We start from the raw sequence: 16,351 nt of genomic DNA, 5'->3' as shown, positions 1-16,351 counted from the left end.
TCTGCGCGCTGTCCCTCCGCACACACCCCTCCCCGCGCCGGGAGCGGGTTACGCCTCCCCGCCGGCCACCGACGCCACGATTGGCTCCTAGTCGGTGAGGGGGCGAAGACGCCGAAGCGACGGGCCAGCAGGCATGCCCATCGGGCGCCGCCGGCGCGGCGACTGGCCGGCGAGTGCGCCCGTCACCGCGCCGCGACGCTGCCTCGGCACCGCCCCCTCCCTCCCCTCCCTAGCTGTTTGATGTCGGAGGGATCGGGAAGGGGAGGCGGCGGGCACACGCGGCTCGAGGCGGCCGGGCGGTGCAACGGCCGGTGGGGGCGCGCGCCCGCGGGAGGCCGCGCCAAGGGCCCCTGAGGGCCCGGCCCAGCGCCCCCGACCTGGGAGCCTTTTCCTCGCTGACCGCCTCCCCTCGCAGCCCCCACCGCCTTTGTCTCCTTCCCGGCGCCGCCGGCTGATAAAGGTGGCGGGGGAGCGCCGAGGCGCGGGCCGCGAGGAGCGGCCGGGCCAGCGGCGCGGGCGGTGTGTCCCGTCTCCCAGCACTGAGCGCCCCGGCGCGCCGCGCTGCAGCCGTGAGTTGCCAAGGTCACAGAGCCCTCAGGGAGACGTGAGACCGCTCCCGAGGTACTTCCTCACCCAGAGCCGTTAGCTCCACACCTAGCCCTTAGCCCCTGGCCCATGAAGAGGAAGTTCGTGTGCTTGTTCACGTGGGACGATGGGGACCAGTGTTCATCGGGTGAGAAACAATACCGCACTAAACATGCTCCTTACAAGCTCGATGAGCATGGAGAGCTGCCTGGACAGTTGTCTGTGTCCCCCCCAGGGCTCTGTTACTGGCACTACCGGTTCTAAGAGTGCCAATGTGTGCTCATAACTGCACTGCATTGCATACAAGTCTGTTTGCTGGCAATGCAAACAAGTCGGTGAGTCTGCTCAGGGTTCCTTCTTCAGGGAGATGTTGCTGAAGGTGGTTCTTGGAGCCTATGCCTGTCTACATAGAATCATAGAGCCATCAAACAGCCCAGGCTGGAAGGGAGCTGGAAAGATCATCTGGCCCAACCTTTTGTGGGAGAGAGCCTAGATGAGATTATGTAGCACCTGTCCAGCTGCATCTTGAAAGCCTCCCACGATGGGGACTCTACCATGTCCCTGGGTTCAATGATTGGTTGTTCTCACTGTAAAAAAATTCATGTTGCCCCTTGTCTTCATTGTGGCTCCTTGTGAAGAGAGAGCCTCCATCCTCTTTGTAGCCACTCTTTAAGTACTGGAATACTGTGATGAGGGTCCCCCCGAGCCTTCTTCCTCTAGGGAGATAAGACCTAACTCCTTCAGTCTTTCCTCATAGGGCAGGTTGCCCTGCCCTTTGATCATCTTCATGGCCCTCCTTTGGACCCTCTCCAGTCTGTCCATGTTTCTCTTGAAATGTGGGGACCAGAACTGGACACAGTACTCCAGGTGTGGTCTGACAAGCACTGAATAGAGTGGGATGATCACGTCTCTATCCCTGCTAGTAACACCCCTGCAGATGCAGCCCAAGATCTGATTTGCCTTTGTTGCTGCAGCAGCGCACTGCTGATTCATGTTCAGCTTGTCCACCAGGGCCCCTGGTCCCTTTCAGCAAGGCTGCTCCCCAGCCACACAGGTCCCAGCCTGTACTGGGCTCTTTGTTTATGTCACTCCACCTGCAAGACATCGTACTTGTCTTTGTTAGACTTTATACTGTTCTTCCTAGCCCACTCTGTGCAGGTCTCTCCGTATGATAGCTCTCCCTTCTCATGTGTCCACCTCACCACCCAGTTTAGTGTCATAAGCAAACTTGGTGAAGGTGCTTTCAATCCCATCATCCAGATCATTTGTGAAGATGAACAGTGGGGGGCCCAGTGTCAATCCCTGCGGGACCCCACTTGTGAGAGGCTGCCAGCCTAAGTAAAAAACATTGGTCACCACCCTCTGAGTGCAGCCTGTTAGCCAATTTTCTACCCATCTTGCAGACCACCTATCCAATCTGTATCTTGCCAATTTTGCCCAGGAGAAGGCTTCCTCATGGATGGAGGCACAGAAAGAATACTTTCAATGTTATAAGTGGCTTATAGGACCTTCTAGCTGAATTAGTTTCTGCTGCTGTGGCTGCCAAAACCAGGTGGATGCAGAGTGGAACCCTGCTGAAAGTAGGTCAATGGAGAATGGGTATAGGATTGTGCGAGTAATTGCTTTTTCAGTTGAGCAGCCAAATAAGAGGGAGGGAAGTAATTCAGAAGACAGCCAAAATAAATGTTATTCTTTTCTTCTTGTTTTGGTGAGGGGGGAAAAAAAACCAAAACCCCACACTTGTATCAAACAAAACATGTTGTTCAACCTGAAATGGTACTTGTAAGCTAGAAAAGAAAGCAAATGGTTTGCTCTTTAAACATTTCCTGTTATCCTGAAACCCAGTGGTAAAGGCACTCCTCCAAGAAGTGGGAGGAGGTTCAGTTTCCCATTCTGCCTGACATAATTTGAATCTGCATCTCTCAGGAAGCTCATCTAATCATCTTATCTACAAACACATTTGATTTAACTTAACTTGCTGTGTTTCTCACCTTCTTGTTTTCTCTTTAGTCTTTGTTTCTTATTTTATGTTTTTCTTTCAGTATTTCTTACACTTGTACCTATTTTTCATTTTTAACAAAAATTCATTACAACTTTGAAAGCGTACAGTCCACAGGGCTGAAGCTGTACATACATCTGTTGTAGGTTCAAATAGTCAATGAGGAACATGCCATCTGTGAACATTAAACTTAATTTTCTTGGCACTTATTTCTAAATACACTACCAATATTTCTGCTATGGACGTAAATGCTTACTTGCCAGATGAAGTTTCTAGTAAATTAGTTTTATGTGCTAGAGCTCTGGGATTTTAGCAGACATTTACACCATACCGTTCCAAAAAATAACAGCCTGAGAAATCACAGAACATACCAGAGTTGTAGTCAGAAAATGGCATTGAAATGCTGCAATAATTAGATTTTCTGCAATAATTAAATTTTCTTCCCCCCCATGTATTTAAAATTACTTTTCTGAAAATGAGGAAATTACTTACTGTTTGACCAAATTCTTATTTACTCAGTGTTCCAAGAAACAGAAAAGTTTCAGCATGCTTCTGTGCAGCATATGGACACCCATGTCACTTGCTAGCAGACCCTGCTTTGCTGACAATGTGGTATTTAATTATTCCACAGTGGAGATGTTAAGATATTTTTCATATTTAAGTTGCACCATTGGGGCTTCCGCACTAAGCTACTGTGAGCAGCCTTGGAGCAGTCATTCTTTCTGTCTGTGCTTCATGCATACAAAAGGAGGGAGGGAAGATGGAAATACATCCCAGTTATGTAAGTTTGAAACTGAGCATCTGACTCAGCAGAAGGATTTCACTGTTATGTTGCTTGTCAGACCTGCTGCTTTTGTATAAAAGAGAGAGATGAAAGGTGCTAATACTGCCTGGAATAGTTCTTTTCATACAATTTTTACTACCTGGAGCTGATAAACAGAAGTCATGGTTTCAGTCCACTACCCTTCAATAAGAAAAGCAATTAGTGTTATTTACTTACCACCGTGCAGTCAAGTACAACCACATAATTACATAAAGAGCAGAACAATGACATGAAGAAAAATCCCCAAACCCGGTAGAAATTTAAACTACCTAATTATGCACATAGTTTGGAAGTACATGTTGTTACCAATACAATTTTCTCTCCTCTTCCTTTCCTGCCTTGTGTTTCTTACATCCTTTACTGTAATTTATATTACACTAAGCTACTAGCTCATTGTAGCAAGGAATGTTTCTTACCATGCATTCTTTCTTCATTCTTTCTTACGTTACACTTCCAGTGCTAACATCAGTGTATTTAGATATCATGGGTATGCAAGTAACAGGTAGAATAAAAATGGGAAAAGGCTCTAGTTCACTTGGCCATAAGGGAAAAATAATTAGCATGAGTTGATCCAGTAATGACATTCATAGTGGGATGTTAAAAAGAAGATGATACCTAAAAACGGTTTGGATATGACTTTCAAAGATGAGGTGAAACTAGTCCTTTAGCCACCACACATTACTGTGTTGAGTGTGTCAGGGGTGATATTACACTAAGACCTGATCTACCCTTTTTGGCTGAGTCAACAAGAGGTGACATAAAAATGGGTCGGACCAAAGGTACCAAAGCATCCTATACTAGAGAGCTGCCAGCAGTGGGTGCATATAGCAACATGTAAAAAATGGAATGCACGGAGGGAGCGTTCCCAGGTATACTTTCCAGTTTCCAGCCGTCTGCAGTTTAAGGATCTTCTGAGTCAGAAGCTGCTTCCATACCTTTCTGTTTAATAGCCTTAAGCTGGCTCTTGCCTAGTCTTTTTTTTTTTTTCCCATTTATACTTTTTGCTTCCATGAAGGTTCTCCTATAGTGATCAGTTCTCTGATGTCATTATGTCTCACCCCCAGATTGCATGTTTTCACATGCACATTTGATGGAAACCAATGCCAGGGACCTTCCTGGAGCTTGAGGAGAATCGTAAGTAGACATGCAGCTTGTGGGGAAAATGTCAGCACATTTCTCAACACATCGACATGAGGGCTGTTAGCCACGGTTCTCCCCCGCTGGCGTGTTGTGTCTGCTGCTGACACAAGCTGTTGCAGCTGAGGGCACAAAACTGCGGAAGCCTCAGTCAAGGACTGAAACCAAGAAAATGCCTTTTTGAAGGAAAAGTAAGTTCACCACAGGGCTAGATCAGTATAAATGGAGATCTCTGCACAGCTTCTCTGCCACAGTATGATGCAGAAGGCATGCCACAGGGGGATGCTGGCAGGATAGGATGGGAGGAGCATGACCTCCTGAGCCCTACTAGTAAAGGTGCCTCCATGGCTCATGTACACGTACATTGGTGGCGAGGGAGGCTCTGCTGCTGCAGGGTTTCATTCTGCAGTTCTTGCTCAGCCAAAACTCAGCTGTTCTGACCAAGGATGGGGTCTTGACTTGGAGGGGAGGGTGACAGCTCTTGGGAAGTTTTGCGTTGCTGGAGTTTGCGTGTTCAAGGCTTAAGGCCTCCCTTCCAACAGCGCTGATTAGTGTGGCTTTCCCACATCAATCATTTTGACTCATCCCCTTTTACCAAAAACTCAGGAGCCCACCAACAGTCAGTGGAATCACAAATTTACATGTAGCATGTAGCGTGCAGGTTGAATGTGAAGTCTGACATGTAGCAATGTGAAGGAAGGTTACGCTGATATTTGTTATCTACAGCTGAGGCATGAATGTGCAGGTTTTTTGTTCCTTTTTTGAATTTAGTCTCAACAGCTTAAGAAATTAGTGCTCTAACCACCCTCCTGCTGGACGTTACCACTACCTCAGCTGCAGAGGGATGGTGAAAACACCAACATACCTGAACAAACTGAACTGGAAAATTTTTCTCAGTTCTTATTTTTTATTATTTTGATTTGGATTTATCCATGCTCAACTGGACAGCACATAACAGCTCCTTGCTACTTGCTACTCTTTTCAATCCACCAGCAGTTTATACACCCCTACATTTGGGTACTCATTACAAGACTGCTGAAACCAAAAAACAGAAGTACTAAGCATGCAATACACTAGTTATTGTCAAGAGAAACTATGACCGCTCAGCATGTTTGACACTGGCTTGAATACCTAAATTGGTGTGTGCTTGGGTTGATAAACAGCTGTGGTCGAGGTCAGATCCATTGACCAGTAAGGACTTAAAATCATTGCCTTACATAGCAGAATCGCCAAGCCTTGCACTGTTACCAGCACTTTCAAAAGGATCACAAATATCGTGGTATCTATTGTTTCTTAAAGCATCAGACTCCAAGTAACTCCAAGTTTAATTCTCTAAGTAAACTTAGAGAAGTTTACCTCTGTCTAATCAGTAGTTCTGAAAAAATATTTTAATTCCTTTGATTGCAACTGAAAAACATGATTCTTAAATGCTCCCAAGCCAGGGGCAACTCAACTGTAGTCAGTTCAAGTACACGATCCATAAAATCTCACAAGCAGATCTCAGGTTTTCTTTTGGATGCCCTGACACAAAGTTTTCAAGTGTTTATTACCACTGCTCTTCTGTATATGGAGAGTCAGTGCGTGCACACACACACAGAGTTTAAAAGCGATGACGCTGCTTGCTTCCTCCTCAGATCTCTGTAATATTAGGCAAGTCACTTAAACCAGTTGCTTACAGTCACTCACTGTTTTTTCCTCATTTTCTTACACCTGAGCTGACAACCTGAATTAATTTTCAGAACTGAGTGCGAAATAAATTTGCATTACCTGGGGAATCAGGCCTTAAGCATTTCAAATGGTCCCTTGTAAAGTATTAAGAATACATTTGGCCAAAAGCTGTCTACATATCAGTCCTCTACCTCTGCAGCAGACTATAGCACCTGCTCACCTCACATGGCAGTGATGCACTTCCCTACGGCAGTGAAAAATACTCGGAAGAAAACAAGTCATTCTTTCACCAGCGGAAGAGCTGAGGAGCGTGCTCTGGGCACAGCCTGGGCTCCCTGTGTGAGTGGGAGGAAAGCAAAAACTGAGCACTTGCTTGCTACCTGGGCATAGCCTGTCCAGGGCACGAAGTGAGGCTGAGGCCCCATGAGCAAATGAATCAATGGCTGTAAAATTAGAGTCTTTATCACAACAAGTTAGGCACGAGGGGACAAAATCAGCCTGCATTTTCAACTTCCATCTTGGCATTTTCCATTATGTATGTTTTTGACTTTGCATGCTTAATTCCTTTTCTTTGTAATCTACAGCATGTGTGTTTTCCCTCTGTTTAAAGGATAAAAAGGCAACCTGACGGGTCATCCTGTGGTATTTTTCAGGCCTGAGTACAGCAGAGGTACACCAGCAGACCAAAGCCACTACACTTGTTTGCACTAGTGCAGCCACAGCAGAGATAAAAGTCCCAGTGTCACAGCTCTTACCCAGGTATAAGGCCCCCCAGGGGGTGGGGATGTTTGGTTTTTTACCTTTATTGTTTGTTTGGTTACCAGCATTCTTTCTTGGATGGACAGTGTAACATATCTGTCTAGTCAGTACTTCCTCTCTCTGGTTCAGACCACCTTTCTCTGCATAAATACTAGACACCATTTGTTCTTCAAGACACTGTAATGGCATTTTCACATCCCCATCCAGGGCTGGTTTTGCTTCTTCTGGGCTGTAGCATAAAATAACTGCAGTTCTGAAATTTCTTCCTTTTGCTGGCAGGTTGCTGATCTGTTGGCAAGTCCAGAAGACATCGACAACTCCAGTGCCATATAGATGTGCCACACAGAGGTGCTTTGTTTGCATCTCAAAGCAGCCATTCCACACCCTCTCTTGGCAGCAGGGCTAGCTTATCTCTCCAGGGCTCTGGTGTAGATGAAATGACCAGCAGAGCCATGGCTGCCTTGCTGTCCTAGAAAACTACCTTTGTCCATGCCTAAAGTCAGTTCTGCAGCTGCTACACATATCCCCGGTCCCCTTAAATCAAGGACTTCGCAGTGTACCCGCAGTTCATTTGCATGCACATCGGCTGTGCCCTGTGTATAGCAAAGTGCTCTGAAAGAAACCCAGGCAGCTTCCTTGTCCTGCTTGGCTCAGGAAATGTGGACACAGAATTGTGAGGGGTGAGCGGGACACTGGGGTGTCCTAGCGCGCAGGGAGAAAAGAGGGCTGACCAACATGGCCTGCCAGGGTAAGAGGCCCTGGCTACCTATACTACCATATAATGCTCTCAGGGCTGCTTGTACAAAATAATCCTGGGGCAGCTTCTCCTGCTGAGGAGGTAGACAGCTTTTCCATCCTGTGGACCCAAATCGTGCCCTTAGCCAGCTCTGACTCTCGCTTACAACCTGAACTGCCATCTGTGGGCATAGTTATCCAGACACCAGGACCGTCCTCCCTCTCTTAAAATAGCTGCTCCATTTTAAAGACAGAGATTTTGGAAGCGTTTTTTGTTCCTAAGCATTGCATCCCCCAAGGAGGAATGGGTCACAATTCTGGATTTATATTAGGCAACAGTTCCTAAAAAAGAGCAGTGATCCATTTGTGAAGCAAGGGTTGTTTCCCAGAATCACCATTTGGTAAGCACCTGTGAAGAAGAGCTACCAGGAAGGATATACATTTCTAAAATAGAAATTTAATTGATGTTCTGTGGTTTGGGTCTTGCTCTTTGATGGTGAAAACTTAACTGGAGCATAAGGCTCAGTGTCTAAATGAGAGAATGTCTGAGAGCCAGGTGCTTTCCTACAAGTTATTGTATTTTATTTCTAATCTTGATCTCCTTTGTCTCTTTCCATCCAGGATGGAGCAGCGCCACTGGACTACTTTGCTTGCTGTGGCAGGAATGCAAATTGGTGATGGATTTTGAACTGACTGGTAAGCAAACATGTCTACAGGGTGCAGTGCAGAGGTTTCCTGACCCTTGTGCTGGCTGGAAATGCTACCTCCCCAGAACACAAACCAGCATCTTATAGATATCTTTGCTTGGGCTCCCAGAGTGGTTTAATGTACATTGTACACCACAAACACTTTGTAAGCTCAAAGCAGTTCTGCTTACTAATGTCCTTGTGCTGTATGTGGTACATGAGGATTAGTTTTATTGATTATCATTAAAATGTTGTCTCCGCTTATTTTTGCCCTTTACAAAGAATGTTCTGCTGGCTAAAGCCAAATAAAACGTTTTGTACCATTTCACCTAGTTAGCTGCAATAGCCTTGATGTAAATCCTTTGTGATTTCCCTATAGCATAACTTTTGCCACGTTCCCAGACACCCCAAGCAGGGCACTAGCACAAGGATTTTGACTGCAACAAAAGGGATGAGTTCCCAAGCATTGCTTCAATTGCTTTCACAAGGAGGAAAAAGAAAGAAAAAAAAAAATCTCGCTTTCACTTTGCCCGAACTGACAGCATCTAAACCTGTGTCAATTAAATGGCAGCTGCTGCTGCTGCTGGCAGCCAAAGATGACAACATTGTGGTAGGGGTGGAGGAATCGGGCTCAGTGAATGCATAGTAGGTATCCGTATGCAGTCAGCTTTCTCGTACACAATTGCAATACAATTCACCACCTGAGCTACTCCACGACTACTCCTTCGGCTGGCACACTCTCCCTGCCTGAGGAAATGCTGTTTATACAAATAAGGTCTGTGGAGCATCGTTGCTGACTCTTTAAGAGCTCCAGTGACTTGGCTAGGAAGTTGCACTTGATGAAGCATGTCCTTAGGGTGTCCTTGATACACTTTCTTGGGTGACACACTTCATCTTTTCACACTCCGCTTCACAGGAGCATTCATGCATTGTCCAGCTGAGCCACACGCTTAGACAGGCTACCTGCCATCCATTGATGTAAGATAAGTCATTTTAATGATATGTGTGAGCAAACTTTCAAGATTTTTTTCTTCATCTTATGATGTCTGTGCTGAAGAATAGTTGCTGCTGAGAAGAAATCATAATTATGCCAGCAAGAATACTTATCTAGCACAAACTAGTTCTCTGTAGTAGAGTTACAGCCTCCCCCCGAGTTTTTAATGTAGCTGCAGCTTTTGCTTTTAATATAACAAGGCTTCCTAAAGTGCATGTTCTGAGTCATTAGCAGCTCATTACAAATGTCAAATATCAAATAATTAATAACAAAATTTACTCCCAAATTAACTCAAAGAAAAATCTAGTGGTCCAGAAATACTCTCATTAATCCTTCTTCAGAGCAGTACTGCCCATCCTAGAAATCAAAAGTCATGAATTAGTCCTGTCCTGCTCCCTCCAAACCATGGCTTAAAAATCAGAAGTAATTCTTTTGTGGTTAAAACAGTCTGAATTATTTTGTTCACCTTGTGGTAACTTGAGACTGTATCTCATACTTGGATCATGTTTTCAATTGTAAGTCCCCATGATGGCTGCAGATTTCCTGTTTAAGGAAAGCCAAGATTTTCCCACACCTGACTCCATTTTGGGTAAAGAAACAAATTTTGTTACTCTGCTAAAACTGCAAGTGTTGGCCACAGTGAATACAGGTGGTATGTTTCAAAGACAGCTGATAATCTATAGAATCAGGTAATTGATCGTGAAATTTTATCTTCGTATGCCTTTCAATTAACTTTTTTGTTTCTTAAAGCTTCTTGCCAGAGAAATACTTTTTTTCCCCTTGCATTTAGGATTTTGCATCTTAAATATTGTTTCTACTGGAGTGTTTCAGTGACAATTTTAAGATTTTGGTACACCACAATCCAGGACTAAAAATGCAGCCAAATTTTCTGATACAATAGCAGAAAACTTAGCCCAAGAGCTTTATAAAAAGGCCATAGGAAATTCTCACATAAAAAAATTGAAACATCACAACAAATTTAATACAGAACAGACATTTTGAATGTTCTCATAGCTGAAGCCTGCACAATTGGACTGTTGCGAATTAAAAGTTTGGCTCACTAATTATTAAAAAAAAAATCTAAAAAGGAAATAAAGAGCCGTGAGTCCTTGCAATGAAGCATTTCCAGATTTCCAGTATCATTTTTTTCAGGGGTTTCCTTGAAGAAGTCTATCATCCTGTCTTAACCTGGGATTTCCGTGATCTTTAGGCATTATCCTTAGAGGCACTACACAAGTAATCTTGGCTACATCCACACTGAGGGGAAGAGGGCCTGGGAACACCAAAACCATGTCCTCTTGACTTCCAGCCAGCCTGGTGTCAGCTGCGGGCTGGGCATGATGTGTCTGCCCCAGGCTGGAGGGACAGGTGGGCAGGCTGAGCATCCTATGCCCTGCGTGCACAGGCTCTCCCTGCCTCCACGGGGCTCCAGGGCATACATGCAAGCACTGGGGCCATGGCTTGGTCATCAGAGCAGTCCTGGACTGACGTTCACTGCAAGGTCAGCATCACCCTTGACTTTCCAGGGCTATCCCTCCATAAAAAAGTCACCTGGCTTTAGTTGTACCAGTGTCGTTAGATACAAGCCTCATAGAGAAACATGCAGGCATGCCAAAGGGCGCTTTACCCAGCATTGCCTGGGGAGAAGGGGGATGCTCATGTAACTCCCTGCTAGGCTGCTTTAACTCTGTTGGTAAAGCATTACACTTCAGCAGCAAAGCTGTGTAGGCACAAAACCTGTGTGTATGCTATGCCTAGATTTGGACGGGGGGGGGGGGGGGGGATGTGTACATCTACATGTGTGAAATAAGTTATCACCTGCTGCCTGCAAGCCAAGAACACCCCCTTCACATCCAAAGGCCCAGTTTTGTCCTGTGGTTTCCCCAAACACCCTTCCTCCCTGCATCTTTATATGCTGCTGTTACTCAAACAGGAACTGTTCGTGTTTGCAGCCTTTAGCAGATGATGCAGTTCTTTTATCTGCCTTTGGCACCTCCCTGCCAGTTGCCGATGCAGCCGCGTACACATCTGAGAGTGAATTTTCTAGGACAGCACTGTGAGGCAAAACACCTATTTGTTTTCTCTCTCCTTTCATCCTAGCTCCTCCTGCCCCCTTCTCTGAGCCCTTTTTTATATCCTCCTCCCCTTTTGCTGGTCTCTGCAAAACCAAACTGGTATTTGTTGCTGGTGCTGGGACCCTATGTAGGTCAAACCCTATGAGTCATGCATCTCGGCTGCAGTGGCCCTGCAGCTGCTTCTTGAAGCAGGAGGGTAATTGGTCTGATCATTTCTTGTGCCACTTGCCCCTGCCTCTCTTCTGCTTCCTTGGCAGATACCAGAAGTGCCACACTGTGCCAGCCCACCTGGCTGCAAGCTGTACAAAAATCCCTGGCTCGTCAGGCCAGGAGCTCAAAACGACTTATAAACCTTCCTGTTCAGTGCCTCCTTCATGACCACACAGAGCCACGAGCCCAGGGCTTGTCCTACTGCTGGGAAATGCTTCTGCACTGTGCCCTTTCAAGCAGAAGTCCCACAGCCTGCAATTTAAAATGTCACTCAGAAATGTTCTGTGCCTGCGGATGGAGGGGGGAGCTGGCGTCTCCCAGCAGTGGGATTGCTCTGAAAGGCTGTTTTGTCTGCAGTGAGACCCCTTACCCTCTCCAGAGCTGCAGGTCCACACAGCAGTTACTTCACCAGTGCCGTCACCAGTGAAAAAAATGTTGAATGACACAGAGCTGTCCTGCTTATCATGTTCCTGCTTGACTTGCTTAGGTGCTTTTGAAACCTCTGTAAACCCCCCACGCGTTGCTTTGTAGGCCCCTCAGCACTGAAAATCAGTCTCAGCATGACCATCAGTCCCTTTCCTATGGGGAAACAGTAACAGATACAGAAACCAAATCCAAATCTTCACCCCCATCAGAAACCTCAGCTGCAAGGCTGTCCTACTATGTCATATGCTGCTTTTATTTTTGAACCTTTAGACCTGTGACACATCCTCTACAAAGGCTAAATTCAAAATTAGCTGCACAAGCATAGAAAGGAAAGTCTGTCTCTCAGCATACATTAGAGTATAGTTCCCAGCCCCCTCCAAAACAAAATGGAAGTGTCTCTGGTTCAAGGCAGCCTACACAACAGCGAGCTGCAGGAGCTGTAAGCTATTATTTTAGCTCCCAAGGAAAGTAATTACTATAGCAACCAACACATCCGAATGGCTCTTCGGCTGCTACTGAGACACAAACAACTTGTGCACAAAGGCACATCTGAAACGTGCTGTGTGAAGTGTTCTCGGGTAGCTGTGTTTTTTGAAGAGCTTTATAAAATGTGCATAACTGGTTCCTGATAAATGACTGCCAGAATAACAGCAAGCAATTGTACTATGCCATAATCCTAAAATAACCTAGTCAATGGCTCAGTATATTTGCCCCTGAAGAGATGAGCTTTTTTTGCTTTTTCATCTTTGCAGTGCAGGCTCCATTTTAAGCCTGTGTGCTGGGAAGTACCCAGCAGAGCTGAAGATACATTCAATAAACAGACAATAAAAAGGTGAGGGGAATGTCTCCCCTTTTGTTCTGTGTACCAATGCAAACTCCCTGGAGGCTTTAGTGCCAGCTCGTCCCCTGGGGCTTACACAAAGTTTGTTGGAAAAAGGGGATTTAATTACAGCCTTATAATTCTGGAGGGTGTAACAAGTGATGTCTGCGTTCTTTCCTGTGTCTGTGTAGCAACCAGCCCCAACAGACTCCATCTCCAGCTGCAGTGCTGTGTACATTACTGTTGCTATCAGTGAATAAGGAAGCTTCTTGGGCAACAGCAAACTGTAATCATTGGCCATTGCTTAAGTATTACAGCATTTGGAGTGTCTCGGTCACCTTCAAATCAAAATGCTGCTGGTGTAATAACAGCTTGATCGTTTCTGGGCTCTGCATGCAAAACTGCACCACTTCATGGTGCTGAGACAAACAGCTTAGGTTCCCCAAAACGAGACCTGGTCCAAGCAACCTGGCCCAGGAGTTCTGTCCAAAGATTCCCCACAAGGCAGATACAGACATGTCACCTATCTCAAGGATGGTGAATGGCATTAACGTCACATTCCTCCTCTGTTACACAAGGCAGCTCTGCTGAAAATGGGGGTTATGGATCTGGGTAACTCAGAACAGAGTTGGATCCCATAAGTGAGCACAATACATGCCTTCACAAACCTGAATTGCCTTTTAAGATTTTTTTTCATCAGTTGAGTCCTAAAGGCTTGCTCTGGGTCCAGAATAAACTGAAAATCACAGCTGTGTTTAAAGTAAAGACAAAATTAAGGAAGGAAGTGTAGTGATGTAATTTATGTGTCTTAGGACCAATCAAAAAAGGATCTTGTGATAGCAGGTACTGCACAACAGAGAGTTTTGGTTGACTGTAGCCTTTTAAGCAAAGTAATTTTATTTTGGATTAAAGAAAAACATCTGAAAAAAGCACAAAATTAAAGTATCCATAAGAAAATAGCACAAGCTTGTGTAAAATCCAATGCCTCGCTTCTGCCTTGCAAAACAGTAGCCGCCACGCAGGGACCTGGAATTTCCAAGTTGCTGATCCCAGGGAAATAAATTCTCCTCTGTAATTTTTGTCATAACAAGTATGGATCCCTCTCAAAAACAAAAACCCAACCCAAACTGTTCTTTTTCACAGTGTGCCTTTTTATTAGCTTTTTGGTGGGGGAAAGACAGGACCATTCACTCACAAGCTGACTTCCCAGTTCACCTTTGCTACTAAACAGAAATCTCTTTGCCTGGTTTAGAGGAGCTGGGGCCAGGCTTCTGGGCAGCACATAACCTGCCTTCATGCCATGCCTCTGCTATACCTGCAGGGTCACTGGCTGTGGTAGAGTGGATAAATCCTTGTTCCTCACAAACATTTTGGGTTTTGGGTTGCGAAAGGCTGCTGCAGTACCTTTTTGGTGAGAGCGAGGGGAGATACGGAGAAGAGAGCTAGTGCACTGTCCAGCTACTTGTGCAGAGCCGCAAGGCAAAGAAGTGAAACCAAAGTCTTGGAGATGTGCAGCAAGCTTTTCTGAACGCTCACCAGCTGTGGAAGTGCCCTGCTGCCAATGTCAGGCATGTTCAGGCCCAGTACTGCAGTTTTCTTCTGGGAAGAAAGAAGAGAAAAATGCAAGGAGCTTGCATTCAGCCCTCACTGTAAGCAAAACTCAGTGCCACAGTGAGTAAGGCCTGAAACAAACTCTCTCTTAAAAATAGGAATGACCAGAAAGAAAATCCCCCATTTGCCAGAGGTAGACAGGTAGGACACACGCAAAGGCATGTGCATGAGAAATCCTTTAGGTAATGAAGCAGGACTCTTGAAATACTTTGCTCAAATCCTGAAGCTGACATCGCTCCTCTGTTTCATGCAAGATTCAGTCTTGTGCAAGCTGGTTTCTTTTCTGGTTTATCTGTCAGCTTGAAAATTGGGTGGATGGTTCATGGACAGATTTGTCTGTGGTATTGCTTTTGCACTCGCACAGTCTTAGATGTCACTGAGGCTTGAGTGATCTTGCATCTATGAAGGTATGTGAGAAAATGAAAGAGCATGCATGACTATTATATCAGACAGAGTTGGATCTGGACCTTCTCTGGTGTGAATCAGAGAAGTAAATCAAAATGGCAGCTCCTGTCGTGTTAAAAAACTACACCTTAATGAAAACCTGTCTTTGAGAAGCAGAAATATCTGGAGAAGCATGTTAAGAGAGAGGTGTTGAGGGAGCCAAGGTGCTAAGGAGTGAGCTTCTGGGAATGCTTTGCATGTGAAAACACTTCATGAATTGGTTATGAATGCAGCTGTCCTCTCTTCCACCTGCCAGGAGCCTTCCTCACCCCAAACAAAGTTGGTGCTGCTCCCCAGCCCGTTTCAAACAGGAGGTGGTATTGATGAGCAGTAAACAGCATGTTTACTTGCAATGTTGTTTTCAGATAGAGAGCACTAGTTCTGAAGGTGCAGAAGGAAACACAGGAACAGCTGTTTGTGTTACACTGCAAACAGGAGGCCATCAACAAAGAAGCGCAGGTTTCAAAACCACCTCTGCTCAGCCCCGGGTGGGAGGTTTTGTTTCTGTATCGGCTTGGAATCCATAGTTTGTCTTGTGATTGCTGTGTTATAAATTAATATTTAGCAGCCACTGGTTGATTGATTGAGGTTTTTTGGTGGCGGTTCTTGGAATTACTGGTTCTTTGAACAAATCTTAAAATGGGCCCTCATAAAAATGTAACAATATCAAATTGTAGTGAAGTTCTTTCGCCTTGCACTTGAGTCTTGCCAAGAGATGTCAAAAATGTGCACGCACATTACTTAAATGTTGCTGGGGTTTTCCCGCAAACTGAAATTGCCTGCAGAGTCCTGAGACAGACAGGAGAAGTTGGTATTTCAAAAGATGATGATTTTTAATGGAGTCTGTGTCAGGGCCACGTGAACATGACTTTGAGAATAACACCTGGCCAGCAAATGCCCTGAGCTTCGTCAGCAGGCGCTAGACCTGCCTTGTGCCTCTTGTGGAGGGGCTAAGCGGGGGACATAAAGGGAGAAAACAGCATTTTGTCATGTCATACTTTGCAAGGGCCCTGAAAGCTGTGGTAGTGTAATGAATGTAAGGGAGAAGAGCTGGTGGCAGTGATGCTCTGTCCTCCGAAAGCCTGAGCGTGCAGGCTGGCAACAGCACTGCCTGGCCCCAGCAGCACAAGCCTGAGCACATGCAGCCTTGCTCCCTCTTTACGGCATCCTTCCCTCTCTCCTCCGCCACCTCTAGCTGACCAGACCCAGAAGGCCGCTGCCCTCGGCACCTCTCCACGCTCCACCGCATCCCTCCATGGCTGTGCTGCCGCTTGCCGGCATGCCATCCACCGAGCCGGAGTGGAGGGGAGTAGCTGATGCACGACGTAACTCCTCCCAGCGCTGGAAGGCAATCATGTGATTTTTATGACTGCTCTCTA

This window comes from Aptenodytes patagonicus, chromosome 3, assembly GCF_965638725.1.
Source record: "Aptenodytes patagonicus chromosome 3, bAptPat1.pri.cur, whole genome shotgun sequence".
Classification (NCBI taxonomy): Eukaryota; Metazoa; Chordata; class Aves; order Sphenisciformes; family Spheniscidae; genus Aptenodytes; species Aptenodytes patagonicus.
Note: the sequence above shows the minus strand (reverse complement) of the source record.